At 40.2% G+C, this 18,932-nt stretch overlaps 1 protein-coding gene across 1 annotated transcript in view; it reads left to right on the plus strand.

The window, feature by feature from the left end:
* The first annotated feature begins 272 nt into the window (after nt 1-272).
* PAIP2B (poly(A) binding protein interacting protein 2B) overlaps nt 273-18,932 on the plus strand; it is a 40,879-nt gene continuing 22,219 nt past the window's right edge. Inside the window, exon 1 of the mRNA XM_066378016.1 lies at nt 273-473. The gene's annotated coding sequence lies outside the window, so the exon portion shown is untranslated. The remainder of the gene's footprint in view (nt 474-18,932) is intronic.

Genomic DNA, 18,932 nt, shown 5'->3' on the forward strand with positions numbered 1-18,932 from the left:
CAATCAGAGCCAGTGTTTTCCGCAAGGAGGCAGCCGCTCCACCTGGAGGGAAAGAACGAAGGAAGCGAAGAGACAGATGTTAACACCAATCAGAAGCTGGGACTTCTGAGGAAGTGGGCGGGAACTACTTTACATTTAAACCAATAAGCAGCACACGTGCCCTTCTAGGTGACTGAGCGGCAACGTTTTATGTCCAATAAACGAATAGGGCGGTGCCCAGCAACCAATGGCTTGGGTTCGGGGGCGGAGTGAGGAGTCAGTGTGCTGTAAGAGGCAACCTGGCGAGTGGTAGGGTCGCTTTTCGGTGCTGTAGCTCACGTTTCGGTACTAGAGGCCGAGACTACCCTGGCGACGAAGACCTCTGCGGCAACGGCTGAGGCTCTCAGAAGAGCAGCGGAATAGGGTCTGAAGAAGGGGCTTCTGGTCAGCCCAGGTGGGCTCGGGCTCCCGTGCTGCCGTGGAGGGGACCCGCGGTAAGCGCTGCTCTCCCGGTTTTGGGGGCGCCCTGCGCCTGCCTTTCCGCCGCCCTCGGGGCTGTGAGGGCGGCGCGCGCCTGCCCGGCTTCCAGTGGGGAGGGTAAGCCGGCGGGTCCCACGTCGCGTCAGCTGCATGCCCCGTACACCCTGGAGTCGCGGGAATTTTTAGTTCTTTTCTTGCCGCGAGGCGCGCTATTCATCTCCCACCGCCCAACTTCCCTGAGCCCCTTCAGCCTCCTTCTAACACGCGGACGGAGGTCTCTGGCTTGCGAGTCCCGTTACTACTTCAGTGAAACACTGCTACGGAAATTGACCAGTGCTGCGTTCACCGGTCCCCCTGCCCAGGCGGGAAGGGGGAGGAGATGCGCATTTTGCCCCTCCCCCATTCGCGGGCCCCGGTGCCTTTTTTGCGTTTCTTCCACTCCTTCCCTCTTGACTCCAGCCCCTTTTCTTGGTACCTAATTTTAGTTAGGGACCTTGGCCACTTTTTCTCTGCCTTTCGTTCTTCCACCCCCTAAATTTCATCCTCATTTCTCATAGAAACTAACATTTTCCACTTGCCCCTTCCAAGCAGATGGAAGGTGAACACCAGAGAGAATACAATGTACAGGGAGCTTTACAAGGTTGGGAACCTTAATCGGTTTTGTTAATGGTAAACCATTCTTGTCTTCCTTAAAATGGCATTGGGTCATTATATTCTCTCTGGAATCTTTGTCCCAATACAATTGTTTTGATGATAACTTCTGAAAATGCAGATTGAGAAGGATTTACTGGCAGCAAGAAATTTAAAATGTATTATTTTTTAATTAGATAGAATTGGACTACATTTTAAACAGCTTAACTGGGGTGGCAGAGAGTTTGCAGTGAGAGCCTGACCACTCTAGTTTGTCATGAATTATAGAGCATGCTTCAGCTGTATAACACAATGTGATTTGATCACACCCAGCCTATGGATAATGTAGCATTGGAACTGTTTAAAAATAACATTCTCTTTTCCCCCTTTTACAGAGGCTGTGTGTTCGCCTTCAACATACATCAGTTTAGGTTTCAATAGTGTAGATTCTACTAGCCATATGTTCTAGATGATAGTGCAAACTGTGTTGTGCCTTTTAGATAAAATTATGCCAAGAATTTTATGGAGAAAAAGTAACTCACTTCACTGAGTTTTGATTGAGACTTTAGAGTTTTAAAAATACTCACCTAGGCATTGGAGAGTTTTGTAACTGAGGGTTTTGTTTTGGGGTGTGGGAAGTTAAAATACTGGGATAAGCCTGATGGCCCCCTCAGGCTGTGCATGTATGGGGGAGAGAGTGCACACAGAAGAAAGAAAATACACGTGTACAAAACCTTGTTGATTTGGATGGTGCTTAGTTTCATGACTTTATGTAAATTAGAGTTGTTTTTCCTCATTCTCAGTGGTGAATTGTAAGCAGTGGATTTAATATCATGTCTATACTGTTTTAGCCAGAATTTTGCAAGCTTTTGTGAAAAATTCTTACTGTTTTTCTAATTCTTTTTGAATTATACATATCAGTATGCTGTCTTGTATTTTGCCATGGTGAGACTGTATATTGTATGTAGAAAGATAACTCTAGTAGAGTGAATTAAAAGTAATCTTTACTGTGAGGAGGCAGCATTGGCTAGTGGACCATATGTTTGAGCTTTATTAATCACACTAAAAAGAGTAAGATCTTAAAGCTGTTACAACACATGCCCAGGTGTTTAGAACAATAAAAAGAATTCACGACAGTTATTAGCAGTCAAAAAAGAAAAGTCCTGGACAAATAGCAAATCTCTGAGTGGGTCACTCTTGTGAGTTGGTTTAAGGCTGCAGTTGGAAACCAAAGTTATTGTTTTTGTACAGTCTTTTCATGTGGATTTGTACTTACAATTACTTGTTTGCAAATTTAAGATACTATAATTATGATGTCTTTCTAGAGATCATGCCTATAAGGAATTTACTGTTTAATGGATGAAAATCTATAAACCAAGAATTAAATGTAGAGGGAGAGATTCTACAGTACAGGATGTAAACATGACCCACAGAAGCACTGTGGCCCCGTGTCAGAACCCGTCACATCTTCTACTGATCTAGACTTTGTGATGTGACATTTTCCTGAACCTGCCTGTTTATTTCACACACCTTGGCTTATCTGTGTAGGTGCTGTTTACTCCTTTCTACAGCATAAGTGCTTGGTGAGGTCCTATTTCAAACTCTTCTTGAAGCATGTCACTGGCTTCTACTTCATCCAAATAATTGTTTTCTATATCTATCTGTTATTTTGTTATAAATTATTACAGTTGATTCTCATTATTCACAGTAATTATAGTCTGTAAAGCCACCTAGATCACTAAATTAGCAAATACTGAATCATTACTCCCAGGTAAAATATGTACATACATATATATAATACATGTCTTATAGAGATTATAATCTGAAATACAAAATACAGCTCATCCTGGTAGATTCTGTTTTCCTACTTTTATGGAAGAAAAAATGAGGTTCGGAAAGTATTAAGTGACTTGGAGGAGGCCGCCCCCTAGTAGGTGCCAGAGTTAGGATTCAAGCCCTTCCCTGCTGGTTCTAGTGGCAACGCTTTAAGCTTCTTGCACTACACTGCACTGCCCCCTACCGATTGAGTCCTTTAGTCATCCCTGTATGAGAACTGAAAGAAGACAGAGCACTGCCTTGTTCTGCTTTAGCTGGAAATGTGAGGAGTGACTCAAAATTTTTGCCATTCTGTGCATGTCTGTGAAAGACTGCAAAAGTGCTTATATTGATTTTTAGGATTACAAATAAATTTTAGCAAGTAGGTGAATTCTTAAATACAGCATCCACAGATCAACTATACTTGTAAAGGAGTCCCTGTGGTGGCAAACCCCCCCCCCCCCAATTGACTCTAGATTCTTGAGTTTATTTGAGAACTCGTTCACTTATTCATTTATTCAACAACTTTTTATTAAGCACTTTCTATAAGTTGGTTTGTTCTAGACTGTGGTGAACAAACTAGAGATTAAGCTCCTGCCCTTATAGATGTTATATTCAAGTAAGAGGGACAGACAGCTAGCAGTCTAGAGCTCAGGGGAGAGTTCCAGGTTGGAATTATAAATTAACTTGACACAGGTGAAGGCTAGTATACTTTCTCCCACTTCTCATCCCCTAGAATTCCGACTTTCAGAACATTTCTATTCTGCTCTGTACATAAACACTTCCTTTTGAGCCAAACCATGCCCTAATCAGTGGTCGGCAAACTCATTAGTCAGCAGAGCCAAATATCAACAGTACAATGATTGAAATTTCTTTTGAGAGCCAAATTTTTTAAACTTAAACTATATAGGTAGGTACATTCCTTATTGAGGTAGCACCCGCATGTGGTATTTTGTGGAAGAAGCCACACTCAAGGGGCCAAGGAGCCGCATGTCACTTGCGAGCCATGGTTTGCCGACCACTGCTAGGTGATCATCTTCAAGTTCAGCCTGTCCTCAGGGCTCTGAGCCCTGGTCCACTCTTTTGTGGCCAAAGCAGTAGGATTAGTTTTATGGATTATCTGTCCCACAGACTATAGTATATATAAAAAGAAGCCCTTGGGGACTTCAGAAGACAGTTGAGACTATAGCAGTCCTTTGAGTTTCCTGAAAGTCTGTTCAATTCAAATACCTATCACATGATCATAGGTAATGTTCAGTAAAGCAGCTAACAAAGTAATTGACACATAGCACAATATATCGTAAGTCATTCTTTTGGTGTTGTATTTAATATTATTATAGTATGGTTATTTGCTCATATGGCTGTTTTTCTCCTTAGACTGTGAACTCCAGGAGGCAGGATCCACATCTTCATTCTTCTGTCTTTGGCCCCTAGTTCAGTGCCTGTTATATAGTAATAGAAGCACACTGTATGACTTGACGAATTTCTCCTGAAAGGCAATATGGGAAGATGTGAAGCCTTCCTAGAGAGGTATTGTTTTAAGCTGGTTCTTTTTTTTCTTTTCTTTTTTTTAAGGGAGAGGAGATTGACTCCTACATGCAGCCTGGCTAGTATCCACCCAGCAACCCCATGTATGACCAATGCTCCAGTACCAAGCTATTTTTTGCACCTGAGGCTGACACACTCAGATCAACTGAGCTATATCCCCAGCACCTGAGGCCAAGGCTTGAACCAGTTGAACTACTGACTGTGGGAGAGGAAAAGGAGAGAAGGGGAGCTGGAGGGGAAAAAAAGCAGATGGTTTCTTTTCCTATTTGCCCTAACTGGGAATTGAACCTGGGACATCCATATGCAGGGCTGATGCTCTATCCACTGAGCCACTGGCCAGGGCCTAAGCTGGTTCTTTTTTTTTTCTTTTAAGATTTTTTTTTTCTTTACAGGGACAGAGAGAGAGAGAGAGAGAGAGAGAGGGATAGATAGGGACAGACAGACAGGAACGGAGAGAGATGAGAAGCATCAATCATCAGTTTTTCGTTGCGACCCCTTAGTTGTTCATCGATTGCTTTCTCATATGTGCCTTGACCGCGGGCCTTCAGCAGATCAAGTAACCCCTTGCTTGAGCCAGCGACCTTGGGTCTAAGCTGGTGAGCATTTTTTATTTTGCTCAAACCAGATGAGCCCGCGCTCAAGATGGCGACCTCAAGGTCTCGAACCTGGGTCCTCGACATCCCAGTCCAACGCTCTATCCACTGCGCCACCACCTGGTCAGGCTCTTTTAAGATTTTAAAAATTCGTTTTAGAGAGGCGGGGATGGGAGTGGGAGAGAAGAAGAAGGGCAAGGGGAGGAGCAGAAAGCACCAACTCCAGTATATGCCTTGACCAGGCAAGCCCAGGTTTTCAAACCTTGTGACCTCAGCATTCCAGGTTGACGCTTTATCCATGGCGCCACCACAGGCCCTAAGTTGGTTCTTAAAGGATAAGTAGGAATGTCTTCCAGGTGAATAAAACCTTGAGACATTTAAAAAAGAAAAAAAAAAACCTTGAGACACCATGCGAAGCAGGGACCAGCATGTGCAAAGGCACAAAGATATGAAAAGATAATGAAGGTTACTGAACACTCATAGTACATTAAAAAAACAAAAAGCAAGCAAACAAAAATCACCTAAGGAAAAAACTGTGAGTGGGCATGGCTAGAACACATGTCTCTGCTGAGTTAACCATGACCACAGCTGCTCAGATATGAATGTAAGTTTTAGGGAGAAACTTTCTCAAGTTGTTGGCAGGTTATCAGTAACAGTTTAGAAATACAAGTATTGAACTCTGGGAACTATTACATTATAGTGAAATTCTTTATTTACTTCCTCATGAGGCTCATATGTGTCCCATACTGTTCAAGGTGCTCAAAATATGATCAGACTTTATTTTCAAAGAGCCCACAAGTTAGCAAGAAGTCAGATGAATAAACTGATTTATCATATAAGTGAGGCAATGTATTGATATAAATAAAATGCTATTCAATGGAGGAAAAAGGAATAGTAATATATGTATATGAAGCACTAGGGGAAATTTCTCAAATGAGGCCTTAAGTTAGGTTTTGGTGGGTGAAGAGGAAGGAGTTCATTAGGCTGAAATTAGGGGCTTTTTGAAAAATTAATATTTTGTGTTAAGACATTTAAGAATTACTCATTTTTGTTTTATCTGTTGTCTGTTTTAATTAATGGTTACATCTATTCAAACAGTTTTTCTGAACACAAAATGTAAGTAGTTATGTCGTAATAGAAGAATTTTGTGTCAAAATAATCTGGTTTAACTGAAGGTTCCTGTGATACTGGGCTTCTCTAGAGCCTTTGTTATTTATATTGTCCATTGTGAACTGTGGCTCTCCAAAAGGAGTGCATTGCATTTAACCCTGGCTTCTCCCTCTCCCTTCCACCTCCACAGCACACCTAAACATCTTTGGAGCAAATTTCATGAGACATAGTTTGAGGAATGGTGATTTAAAATATATTGTGACCAAACCATGATTTATCAGTGCTGCTGTGTGTGTTGTAAAATAATCTGTATGTTGTATAGGAAAGAAGGAGAAACATTTGGAGAGAAAGAGTACATTCTAACCAAGTTATTATCATCATCATTAATAAGTTCCAAACTTTAAAAACCTTATATAATCACACACTCACACACCCTTTGAAAAGAATGGCTTATTCATATTTTGAAATTTCATTGGAGACACCCTGGGGTGTTGCAAAACCAGAGCAGAAGTCAATGCTGGTGACAAAGGCAAAAGTCATCTCGAGAAAAAGAATCTTCCAGTTTGAGAGGATGGTGGTTTTATCATGTGTTCATATTAGGCCATATTAGACATGTATATATTTTGTCAGTTACATATTTTATTTAGGAACATACTAAAAATCCACACCTTCTTCTGACTGGAGTTTTGGGATTATATGTCAATATTCTTCTTTCAGTAAGATCTGGTTATATGAGCATCAGGGACTGAGACCTTATACTGTGTAATTTTAATTCATCTGTCAATTCTGATTTTGTGATTAACTCCTTACGACAGGGGTCCCCAAACTACGGCCCATGGGCTGCATGAGTCCCCCTGAGGCCATTTATCTGGCCCCCGCCGCACTTCCGGAAGGGGCACCTCTTTCATTGGTGGTCAGTGAGAGGAGCACATTGACCATCTCATTAGCCAAAAGCAGGCCCATAGTTCCCATTGAAATACTGGTCAGTTTGTTGATTTAAATTTACTTGTTCTTTATTTTAAATATTGTATTTGTTCCCGTTTTGTTTTTTTATATACTTTAAAATAAGATATATGCGGTGTTCATAGGGATTTGTTCATAGTTTTTTTATAATCCGGCCCTCCAATGGTCTGAGGGACAATGAACTGGCCCCCTTGTGTAAAAAGTTTGGGGACCCCTGCCTTAGGATATGTTAAAATTAAGGAAGCAATGATCATGTTTTTGATAGCTCACTAAATTTGAAGTCAGTAGGTCTAGGTTTGAAATTTATCTGTCAGCTTTCTATTTGAATGACCTTGGGCACAACTACTTAATCATCTGTGGCCTTCACATCTCTTTTGATAAAATGAGGATACATATGGTTAGTGTAAGAATTAAGTGATGCACATAAATATACTTTATAAACTCTGAAGCACTACATAAATATAAGACAGTAAAGGAATGTATCCAGCTTTATTTGAATTAACATTTTATTTTTAGTTTTTAACTTTATATTACAGAAATAGTATCTCAAATTCAAAAGCATTAATAGACAAAAGTAGAGGAAAACTACAAAGCCCTCCATAGATACACCATGAGCCAGTGGTTTATGTTTTGATGGATATATTTTATATTCTATGCATATTCTTATTTATGCATATATAGATATATATATATACATATATACATATATATACATTTTTATAGAAATGGATTTTTCTTGGGTGTTTTGTTTAGTCACTGTATTTTTATGAGATAAATCCCCTAAGAGTATAATTGGTTGGTTCAAGAAGTTATATCTTTTGCTACATGTTGCTGTGTATAATGAGAACTAGAAAAGGCTTTATCTTAGCCTGGCAAATATGGGACCTTGTGGTAATCTATTACATAGCCTGAACCACTTCAGAAGCTTCATCAAAGGCACATTCAGAAATTACCTTGATGTGTATTGTGTGTGTCTGTGTGTGTATGTGTGTGTGTATGTATACATGCTTAGCATTGTTTGCAATAGCATGATAGGAATGCCTCCAGTGTTTGTTCAGAAGGAACTAGTTAAATAAACTTTGATACATCTAAACCATGATTTATTCTGTAATTGTAAAAAAGAATGAGGAAGATTTGTATACTCACGTTAAAAAGCTTTAAGATACCTTTTGATTTTCACAAAAGGAATAATGTATGGAACAGTATATTTAATATTTTTTTTGTGTTGAAACAGGGCTAGAATAAAAATATACATTTATATTTGCTTATAATTATAAAAATAAATCTGAAGTGTTATATAAGAAGTCACCATATGCCTTTATATATATTTAAATATTTAAAAAAAATTTAAATTTCCTGACAAGGCGGTGGTGCAGTAGACAGAGCAGCAGACTGGAATGCAGAGGACCCAGGTTCAAAACCCTGAGGTCGCTGGCGTGAGCGCTGGCTCATCAGCTTGAGCATGGGGTTGCCGGCTGGAGCGTGGGATCATAGACATGACCCCATGGTTGCTGGCTTAAGCAAGGAGTCACTTGCTCTGCTGTAGCCCCCTGGTCAAGGCACATATTAGAAAGCAATCAAGGGAAAACTAAGGAGCTGCAACGAAAGATTGATGCTGCTTGTTTCTTTCCCTTCCTGTTTGTTCTTATCTGTTCCTCATTCTATATCTCTGTCTCTGTCACACACACAAAAAATGTTTTTGGTTCATGTGTTTGTATTACCTTTTCATAAAATGAGTGAATAAATGAATGAATGAATGGATTTATAAGACAGAGAGAGAAGATAAAAGGATCTGGGGGGCTGCCCATATTTTTGGTACCTGGTAACTACATAGAAACAGTAGCAAAGACTTGAAGAGGGACCCCAGGAAGGGTTTGGTAGACTTTTCTTCTTTTTTTTGTATTTTTCTGAAGCTGGAAACTGGGAGAGACAGTCAGACAGACTCCCGCATGCGCCTGATCGGGATCCACCCAGCACGCCCACCAGGGGCCGACGCTCTGCCCACCAGGGGGCGATGCTCTGCCCCTCCGGGGCATAGCTCTGCCGCGACCAGAGCCACTCTAGCGCCTGGGGCAGAGGCCAAGGAGCCATCCCCAGTGCCCGGGCCATCTTTGCTCCAATGGAGCCTTGGCTGCGGGAAGGGAAGAGAGAGACAGACAGAGAGGAGGGGGGGGGGGGGTGGAGAAGCAAATGGGCGCTTCTCCTATGTGCCCTGGCCGGGAATCGAACCCGGGTCCCCCGCATGCCAGGCCGACGCTCTACCGCTGAGCCAACCGGCCAGGGCCGACTTTTTTCTTCTTTTACTCAGTTTTGTCCATTTCAAAAATAATTTGAGAACAATAAAACAATTTAAAATGTTTTCAAACAGCAGCCCCATTGCTTTAATAGCTGCTTTCTTTTTCATATTCACTTGTATTTTTTTTTACTATGCATATGTATTATTTTCAAGTGTAATTACACTTTACATTTTAAAATTTAACCTGATTTTTTTTTAATTAAGGTAGGGAAGCTTTGTCTAGTACACATTCCAAAAGTGGGCTAATCTACCTCAAGAAGCAGTTATTCAAGACTTCTAGTCTACATGTGACACACATACATGAGAGAAAAAAAAGATTTAAATAAATATAAATGGAAGTAACATTTCTCCTGATTATAAAAGAAACCATGTTTTATTTTGTAATCACTCAAAAACTACAGAGAAAAAATGATCTTTAATTTTGCCACTCAAAACATTATAGTTCTCTTGCTTTTTAGACCTTTTTTATGCATATAAACATTTTTAAAACTAGAATCATAATATATAGCCTTTTTTTTCACTTACTATGTTTTGGGATTATTTTCAGGGCAGTAAATACAGTTGTCCCTTGCCATATCACGGTTTACTTTTGTGGTCTCACTGTATCGGAGATTTTTAAATCGTATATGTATATCTAATTTTGTGTCGTGGATTTTTCGCTATATTGCAGGATTTTGTGGTATATGGGTATTTTTATAAATTTATTATTTTGATTGTTTTTGCGGGAAAATAAACATTTTCTAGCCTAAAAAATTGAAAACAATATAAAATATTAATTAACATTAAAAGAATATTAAATGGAAATAAAATACGTAATGTAGAATTTTATATGTTAAAATTACATAGGTTTAAGTGTAGGAAGTATTTAAGAGCATAGAAGTGTTTATAAGAGTGTAGGAAAGTTTAGTAATAGTATGGGAAAGGTTTATAAGAGTGTGGTGAGCCTGACCAGGCGGTGGCGCAGTGGATAGAGCGTGGGACTAGGACGAGGAGGAGCCAGGTTCGAGACCCCGAGGTCGCCAGCTTGAGCGCGGGCTCATCTGGTTTGAGCAAGGGTCAGTTGGTCTGCTGTAGCGCCCCCCTCCCAAGGCACATATGAGAAATCAATATCAATAAACAACTAAGGAACCACAATGAAGAATTGATGCTTCTCATCTCCCTTCCTGTCATCGGTCTGTCCCTCTCTCTGACTCTCTCTGTCTCTGCAAAAAAAAAAAAAAAAAAAAAAGTGTGGGGAGGGTTTATAAAGCCTTAAATATATGTAAATAAATAAATATGGGGTCGCTACTTCAGGGACTTTCTATCGCGGGGGGTGAAGGGGTGGGGTGGGGTTCTGAATTCTAACCTCTGCAATAGATGAGGGACCACTGTAGATTCTTGGCATCATTTTTTTTTTTTTTTTTACAGAGACAGAGAGTCAGAGATTGGGAGACAGACAGGAACAGAGAGAGATGAGAAGCATCAATCATCAGTTTTTCGTTGTGCATTGCGACACCTTAGTTGTTCATTGATGGCTTTCTCATATGTGACTTGACCGTGGGCCTTCAGCAGACCGAGTGACCCCTTGCTCCAGCCAGCGACCTTGGGTCCAAGATGGTGAGCTTTGCTCAAACCAGATGAGCCCGCACTCAAGCTGGCGACCTCGGGGGTCTCGAACCTGGGTCCTTGGTATCCCAGTCCGACGCTCTATCCACTGCACCACCGCTTGGTCAGGCTCTTGGCATCATTTTTAATAGCTGGACATGCATTGTTAACTATTGTCACACCTGTAATGAAATTCCAGTGCATTCATTTTAGCCGAATTGAACAAGTATTTTTGGACTAAATTTCTAGAAGTTGAATTTCTTGAGGAAAAAAGTACAAAACAGTTTTAATATACATTTTCAAATTATCCCATAGAAAAATTGCTTCCATTTATATTCCCACCCACAGTTGAGTGAGAACTCCACTTTCCTCCCTACATTTGTTATCTTTACATGTTTTTAAGCAGAAAAATCTCACTTTTAATTTACATTTCTTTGATTTCTAGTGTCTTTGACTTTTTATATGCTTATTGGCAATTTTTATTTCTGTGAGAATTGCCTGTTTCTTCATTGCTTATTTTCTATTGAAGCATTTGTCTTTTGTTTTTTGGTTTGTTTTTTTTTTAGCAAGAGAGACAGATGGACAGAGAGAGGGACACATGGATAGGAAGGGAGAGAGATGAGGAGCATCAATCATCAGTTCTCCATTGTGGCACCTTAGTTGTTTGTTCATTGATTGCTTTCTCATATATGCCTTGATGGGGGGGGGGGGATGTGTGCTGCAGTCTAGCTAGTGACCCCTTACTCAAACCAGCGACCCTGTGCTCAAGCCTGTGACCTCAGGGTTTTGAACCTGGGTCCTCTGTGCCCCAGGCCAATGCTCTGTCCACTGAGCCACTGCCTGCTCAGGTAGCATTTGTCTTTTTTATAGTAATTGAAGATTTCTTTATAGGCTAAGGACATAAATCTTTTAGTAGTTGTTGAGATTGCAAATTCTTTGCCCCAGATAATAATTTGCCATTTAACCTCATTTTTGTTATTTTCCCGAATGAAAGTATTTTTTTTTCTGTAGTGTACTCACATATATTCTTTTTTCTCTCTCTCTCTTTCTTTTGTGACTTTTCACCTTGGTGGCTTACTAGGAATGACTTTCATTCATCCCAAAGTTAAAAATATTTATTTGAATATTGTATATTTTAACATTTTAAACCTTAATCAGTATGTAATTTACTTTTGTGTGAAGGTAGGCAGTTTGTTTTTTATTTGCCCTCCCACTTTCAGTTGAACGAGGCTAGCTAGTTGTCCCAATGTTTATTCTCTCTCCACTATTTGAAATGCAACTCGTAACCTAAACCAGATTCCTATTTCTGGGCTTTCTGTTACATTAATACTCTATTTCTATGCTCATTCTTTACTGTTTTAATTAATTTTATATTTCTCTTTATTCTTTTTAAACATTCTGTTGACTAGTATGCAGTTATTAACCAACCTGAAATTAGAATTAGTTGGTCAAGTTTTTAAAAAAACTCTCTTTGATGGTTTTACCAGAATTTAACAAAACGAGATTAATTGGGAAGAGTTAATATTTTACAATATGTCCATTCATTTTTCAAGTAATCTGAAAATTCTGACAATAAATTGTTTTATAGTCTATATATTTATTAGGTTTATTTTGAAGAATTTTAAATTTTGTGTGGGAGTGTGTGGTATGATAATTTGGATCTTTATTTGACCTGGTTGTTGGTTTATTTGAAAACTTTATTTTATATGTTTATTTTGCAACCAGTCTTACTATTAAGTTCTCTTACTGTTTCTAATAGTTTTCTATTGATTCTTAATCTTGCTAAAAAATAAAAATCATATTGACAAAGAAGGGATAATCTTGCCTTTTTCTTTGTGATAGTAGTACCTCTTATCTTGTGTTCTTGATGGACTGCACTGAGTGCTAGTATTCAAAGTTACAAGTAGTCATGATAGTGTAGTTTTCTAATCTTTTTCCTGTCTTTAATAGGATGCACTAAAGCAGGGGTTGGGAACCTATGGCTTGTGAGCCAGATGTGGCTCTTTAGATGGCTGCATCTGGCTCGCAGACAAATCTTTAATAAAAAAAAATAACGTTAAAAATATAAAACATTCTCATGTATTATAATCCATTCATTTCCTACCACTCTTGTTCATGGTTGCGGGTGGCTGGAGCCAATCACAGCTGTCCTCCGGAACAACACTAGATTTTTATTGGATAATACATAATGTACACTGGTTGTTGTATGGCTCTCACGGAATTACATTTTTTTTTTTTTGTATTTTTCTGAAGTTGGAAACCGGGAGGCAGACAGACTCCCGCATGCGCCCAACCAGGATGCGCCCGACCGGGATCCACCTGGCATGCCCACCAGGGGGCAATGCTCTGCCCATTTGGGGCGTCGCTCTGTTGCAACCAGAGCCATTCTAGTGCCTGAGGCAGAGGCCATGGAGCCATCCTCAGCGCCTGGGCCAACTTTTTGCTCCAGTGGAGCCTTGGCTCTGGGAGGGGAAGAGAGAGACAGAGAGGAAGGAGAGGGGGAGGGGTAGAGAAGCAGATGGGCGCTTCTCCTGTGTGCCTTGGCCGGGAATTGAACCCGGGACTCCTGCACGCCAGGCCGACGCTCTACCACTGAGCCAACCGGCCAGGGCCGCGGAATTACATTTTAAATTATGTGGCGATCATGGCTATTTCAGCCAAAAAGGTTCCCGACCCCTGCACTAAAGGTTTGAGTCAGAGAGATGCTTATGTGAGTATATTGATTGCACTAAAGAAACTTGATTTTATTCCTTTCTAAAATGATTTGTGTGTGTGTGTGTGTGTGTGTGTGTGTGTGTGTGTGTGACAGAGATAGAGACAGAGAGAGGGACAGATAGAGACAGATAGACAGGAAGGGAGAGAGATGAGAAGAGTCGATTTTTTGTTGCAGCACCTTAGTTGTTCATTGATTGCTTTCTCATGTGTGCCTTGACAGGGGGCTACAGCAAATGACCCCTTGCTTAAGCCAGCAACCTTGGGCTCAAGCCAGTGACCTCAGGGTCTCGAAACTGGGTCCTCTGCCTCCCTATCTGATTCTCTATCCACTGAGCTACCTCCAGGTCAGGCTAAAATGGTTTTTTTAATGGATATTAAATTTTATTAAATTCTGGCAAATATTGAGATGCTCATGTAGTTTTTTTCCTTTTAATAATATGATAGAATACATTTTTAAATGACCTGGGTTTTTTTGTTTTAATTTTAAAGATTTTATTTATTCATTATAGAGAGGAGGGAGGGAGAGAGAGAGAGAGAGAGAGAGAGAGAGAGAGAGAGAAGGGAGGAGCAGAAAGCATCAACTCCTATATGTGCCTTGACCAGGCAAGCCCAGGGTTTTGAACCGGCAACCTCAGCATTTCCAGGTTGACACTTACTGCGCCACCACAGGTCAGGCTAGCATACATTTTTATATTTCTCAATTTTAGATCATCTTGCATTTCTTGGCTGAACCCTTTTTGAGTAAAGTGGTTTTGCTTTTGCCTGACCAGGTGGTGGTACAGTGGATAGAGCATCAACCTGGGACACTGAAGACCCAGGTTCGAAACCCTGAGGTGGCCAGCTTGAGTGTGGGATCATAGACATCACCCTATGGTTGCTGACCTGAGCCCACAGGTTGCTGGCTTGAGCAAGGGGTCACTGGCTCATGTTTTATTTGAACTTACACATTTGTAGCATAAAAATAGGTCTGTAGTTTTCTTTTGAGCTAGTTTTGTTTTTGTTTTTTAGTTTTTTTTTTAATATGTTGAGTTATGTGTATACTAGAAGACTCTTCAGTTCTTGGTGCTCTGGAACAGTTGCTGCTTGGGAATTACCGTATCTGCTTTTTGAAAGTAAGTGCTGTGTGGGCTATAGACTAGGCTTGCCCAACGTTTTATTCTCTCGCTGTTTACGAGTCATTGCCAAGTATTTCAGATTTCTATAATCTGAGGGTAGTGAGGTTTAACAGTGATTTTAGTGTAAATAGGAACACTACAACATGTAATTGTCTGGTGAGAGCTGCCTTTAGTTTGTAGTGTTCTTGTTGTCTTTTTTATTACTGAGGCTAGTACTGTGGTATTATTACACTCACCATCTGAGGGTTTATAGGACCTTTGCTTTAATATTGAACAGATATAAATGTTTAGTTCTGCAGTCTCAAAGATAAACAGTGTGCCTTCCAGGGTTCTGCTTAATTCTCATTGAAAGCAAGAAGTTTGCTGTGCTAAAAGCTTTGAAGAATGGGGTATTCTGGTTTAATTTTATCTTAGAAATATGAAGGTGAAAAAAATCCTAAACTTGAACACCTTGTCAAATGCAGTTCTAAGGTGGAGCAAATAATTACACATTACTTCTCAAGTAAGTTTGACATATTCTGACCTAGTGGATGTTTTATTATAGAATTCCTAGATTGTCTGAGGCTCACATTATAAAGATCCTTTTTTAGAATTTAAGATTTATGGCCAGACCTGTGTTGGCGCAATAGATAAAGCGTTGACCTAGAACTCTGAGGTCGCCGGTTCAAAACCATGGGCTTGCCTAGTCAAGGCACATATGGGTAATTAATGCTTCCTGCTCTTCCCTTTCTCTCTCTCTCTCTCTCTCTCTCTCTCTCTATTTCCCTTTCTCTCTTCTAAAAACAAAAAGAAGATGATGATTTCTGAAAATGTATTATATGTAATCAAGCTGGATGGGAACTGATACCTGAGTATACATTTCAGATGAAATCTCTCATTGAAGATTGCTTTCTTATCTAACTCATAAAAATAAGACATATTTGATTAAGGGTGAGAGTTGTGAGGAGATTATGGTTTTTGTTTTTTGGGGTTTTTTTTTTTTTTTTTGAGAGAGAGAGACAGGGAGAGGGACAGATAGAGACAGACAGGAAAGGAAAGAGATGAGAAGCATCAATTCTTCATTGCGGCTCCTTAGTTGTTCATTGATTGCTTTCTCATATGGCCTTGACCGGTGGGCTACAGCAGAGTGAGTGACCCCTTGCTCAAGCCAGCGACCTTGGGCTCAAGTCAGTGACCTTGGGCTTCAACCCAGCGACCATGGGATCATGGCTATGATACCATGCTCAAGCCAGTGACCTCGGGATTTTGAACCTGGGTCCTCAGCATCCAAATCCTACACTGTATCCACTGCACCACCGCCTGGTCAGGCAACTTTGCGTGCTTATTAAATAGAAAGTATTGTGTGTTTAAAGATATTCCTGAAATTTTTGGCCCTGGCCGGTTGGCTCAGCGGTAGAGCGTCAGCCTGGCGTGCGGCTGACCTGGGTTTGATTCCCGGCCAGGGCACACAGGAGAAGCACCCATCTGCTTCTCCACCCCCCCCCCCACCCCCTCCTTCCTCTCTGTCTCTCTCTTCCCCTCCCGCAGCCAAGGCTCTATTGGAGCAAAGATGGCCCGGGCGCTGGGGATGGCTCCTTGGCCTCTGCCCCAGGCGCTAGAGTGGCTCTGGTCGCGGCAGAGCTACGCCCTGTAGGGGCAGAGTATCGCCCCCTGGTGGGCAGAGCGTCGCCCCTGGTGGGCGTGCCAGGTGGATCCCGGTCGGGCGCATGCGGGAGTCTGTCTGACTGTCTCTCCCCGTTTCCAGCTTCAGAAAAATACAAAAAAAAAAAAAAAAAAAAAGATATTCCTGAAATTTTTTAAAACAGGAACTTAATAAGAGAAACTTTTTTAAAAAAAGTAATCATTGGAATTATTTTATCTTATTGGAATGTTGGAGAATAGTCCGCTCCATAAAACATCAGAAGTAGAATGGATTTTTTTATTGTTTTAGTGATTTGGCATTGCATTGTTTGAGGTAATACTTGTGATTCTTATAATCCCTCAGCAAATGAAAAGTGAAGGCCAAAATCATAGACCTGGCATAGAAGCTGGATACAGGAGACAGCTATGAAGGAATAGATAGGTATATATACACACATATACCTACACGCGTGTACATATACATGTAATACACATACTGTTTTTTATATATATATATATATATATATATATATATATATATATATATATATATATATGCAAAGATCGCCCCCTCCCCCCACAATACAAAGATACTTGTTCTAAATTTAGGCATCTTATGGGATCTTTAAGCTAGAGACTCTGGAAGCTACACATTTTCACAGAGATTTGCTTAAACAAGTTTTTCTCATTTGCTACCTAATTTCTGTTTTACTGCTAACAGCCTCAGTTTTCAAGTTGATCAGCCGGGCCAGCATTGAAGGAATAATTGGTATTGCAAACTGTGGATTGGGCAGATTCCTTACTTGGAAACACTCCAGTTTTGTTCCCCTTTTCCTTCAGAGAAGACTTTGAGTGAGGAAAAGAAGAGTAGAAAACTAGATCCTACAGCAGGGGTCCCCAAACTTTTTACACAGGGGGCCAGTTCACTGTCCCTCAGACCATTGGAGGGCCGGACTATAAAAAAAACTATGAACAAATCTCTATGCACACTGCACAGATCTTATTTTAAAGTAAAAAAAACAAAACGAGAACAAATACAATATTTAAAATAAAGAACAAGTAAATTTAAATCAACCAACTGACCAGTATTTCAATGGGAACTATGCTCCTCTCACTGACCACCAATGAAAGAGGTGCCCCTTCCGGAAGTGCGGCGGGGGCTGGATAAATGGCCTCAGGGGGCCACATGTGGCCCGCGGGCCGTAGTTTGGGGACCCTGTCCTACAGACTAGACCAGTGCTTCTGAAACTTGGCTGCACATTGCAATTTTCAAAAGTGATTAGGTCAGAGATACTCATTTTTAGGATTTTACAGGCCTATAAATTTTAAAAAATATTTTGAGAATAGCATAGGATTACATTTTTTTAAACTAAGGGTTGTAAAAACATTCTTATTAATATCATTTTATAAAAGTATATGATCTCTAAATACCAAAAAACATAGAAGGGCCTTATTGAATGCAAAAAAAATTCAAATTAAATAAATTTAACTTTATGAAAAACACTGTATTTCCTTATTTCACCACAGGCTGGTGAATATTCGCTTGGGACCAGCACCAGTGTGGTCAGAGGCATAGAGCCCAGCTGACTACATAAAAATACTTGGTGAAGTTGTTTAAAATGCAGATCCATCCATAGTCTCCATCTTAGTGAATCCAGAAAATATACTAGAGTTAGTGCTGCCTGTCACCAATTCAGAGACAGAGATCGACACTGTATGGGTACTTTATTCCGATGGTCGCCACGCTGGGGAGAAGGGGTTTATATTCTGTATCATCTTAACTCCCTTTCCCCAGCCAACCACTTTTATAAGGGGAAGAAAAGAGTACATAAGGGTTTTGGGATTTCAAGGGAGAGCTAATCGGATTATAGTCAAAGTAAATTGAATTATTGTCAGCGAGAGTTCCTGTCCTTGGAGTTCAAGGGCGTTGCTTATAGTCCCCTGGGCACAAAGGTGGGGTGCTCGCAGGAAAGGGTATTACTCGCAGATCTCTAAGTCCTGTGGGCCTGTTCAAGTATCCCAGTTCCTGGAACAAAGCTTTTACTTGAATTAAGCATTATGCCCATTGAACATAACCAAAGTCACCATTGTTTAAGTTAACATTTTAACTCTTGAGTTTCCCCTATCACTAGGAGATTATGATTCAGAATGTCTGAGAATGAGGCTCCCAAATCTACATTGTGTTTTAGAAAGCTTTCTAACAACTTTGAATGTTTATGGTAGAGAATATAATTTATTTTCATTTTTAACTATATATTTTTTAAGATTTTATGTATTGATTTTAGAGAGGAGTGAGGATCCGAACCGGCGACCTCAGCATTCCAGGTTGACAGAATATAATTTATTTTGATTTAAACACACTAGCATGTGGTATGACCTGGTTTGTATTTTCTTTCCAAAGACTTGGTCTTATTGAATAGAATTTTTTTCAGCCTCGTTTCTCTACTCCCATTAGCAATATTTAAGAAAAATCAGAGTTTTATA

The sequence above is a fragment of the Saccopteryx leptura genome, chromosome 3 (genome assembly GCF_036850995.1).
Source record: "Saccopteryx leptura isolate mSacLep1 chromosome 3, mSacLep1_pri_phased_curated, whole genome shotgun sequence".
Classification (NCBI taxonomy): domain Eukaryota; kingdom Metazoa; phylum Chordata; class Mammalia; order Chiroptera; family Emballonuridae; genus Saccopteryx; species Saccopteryx leptura.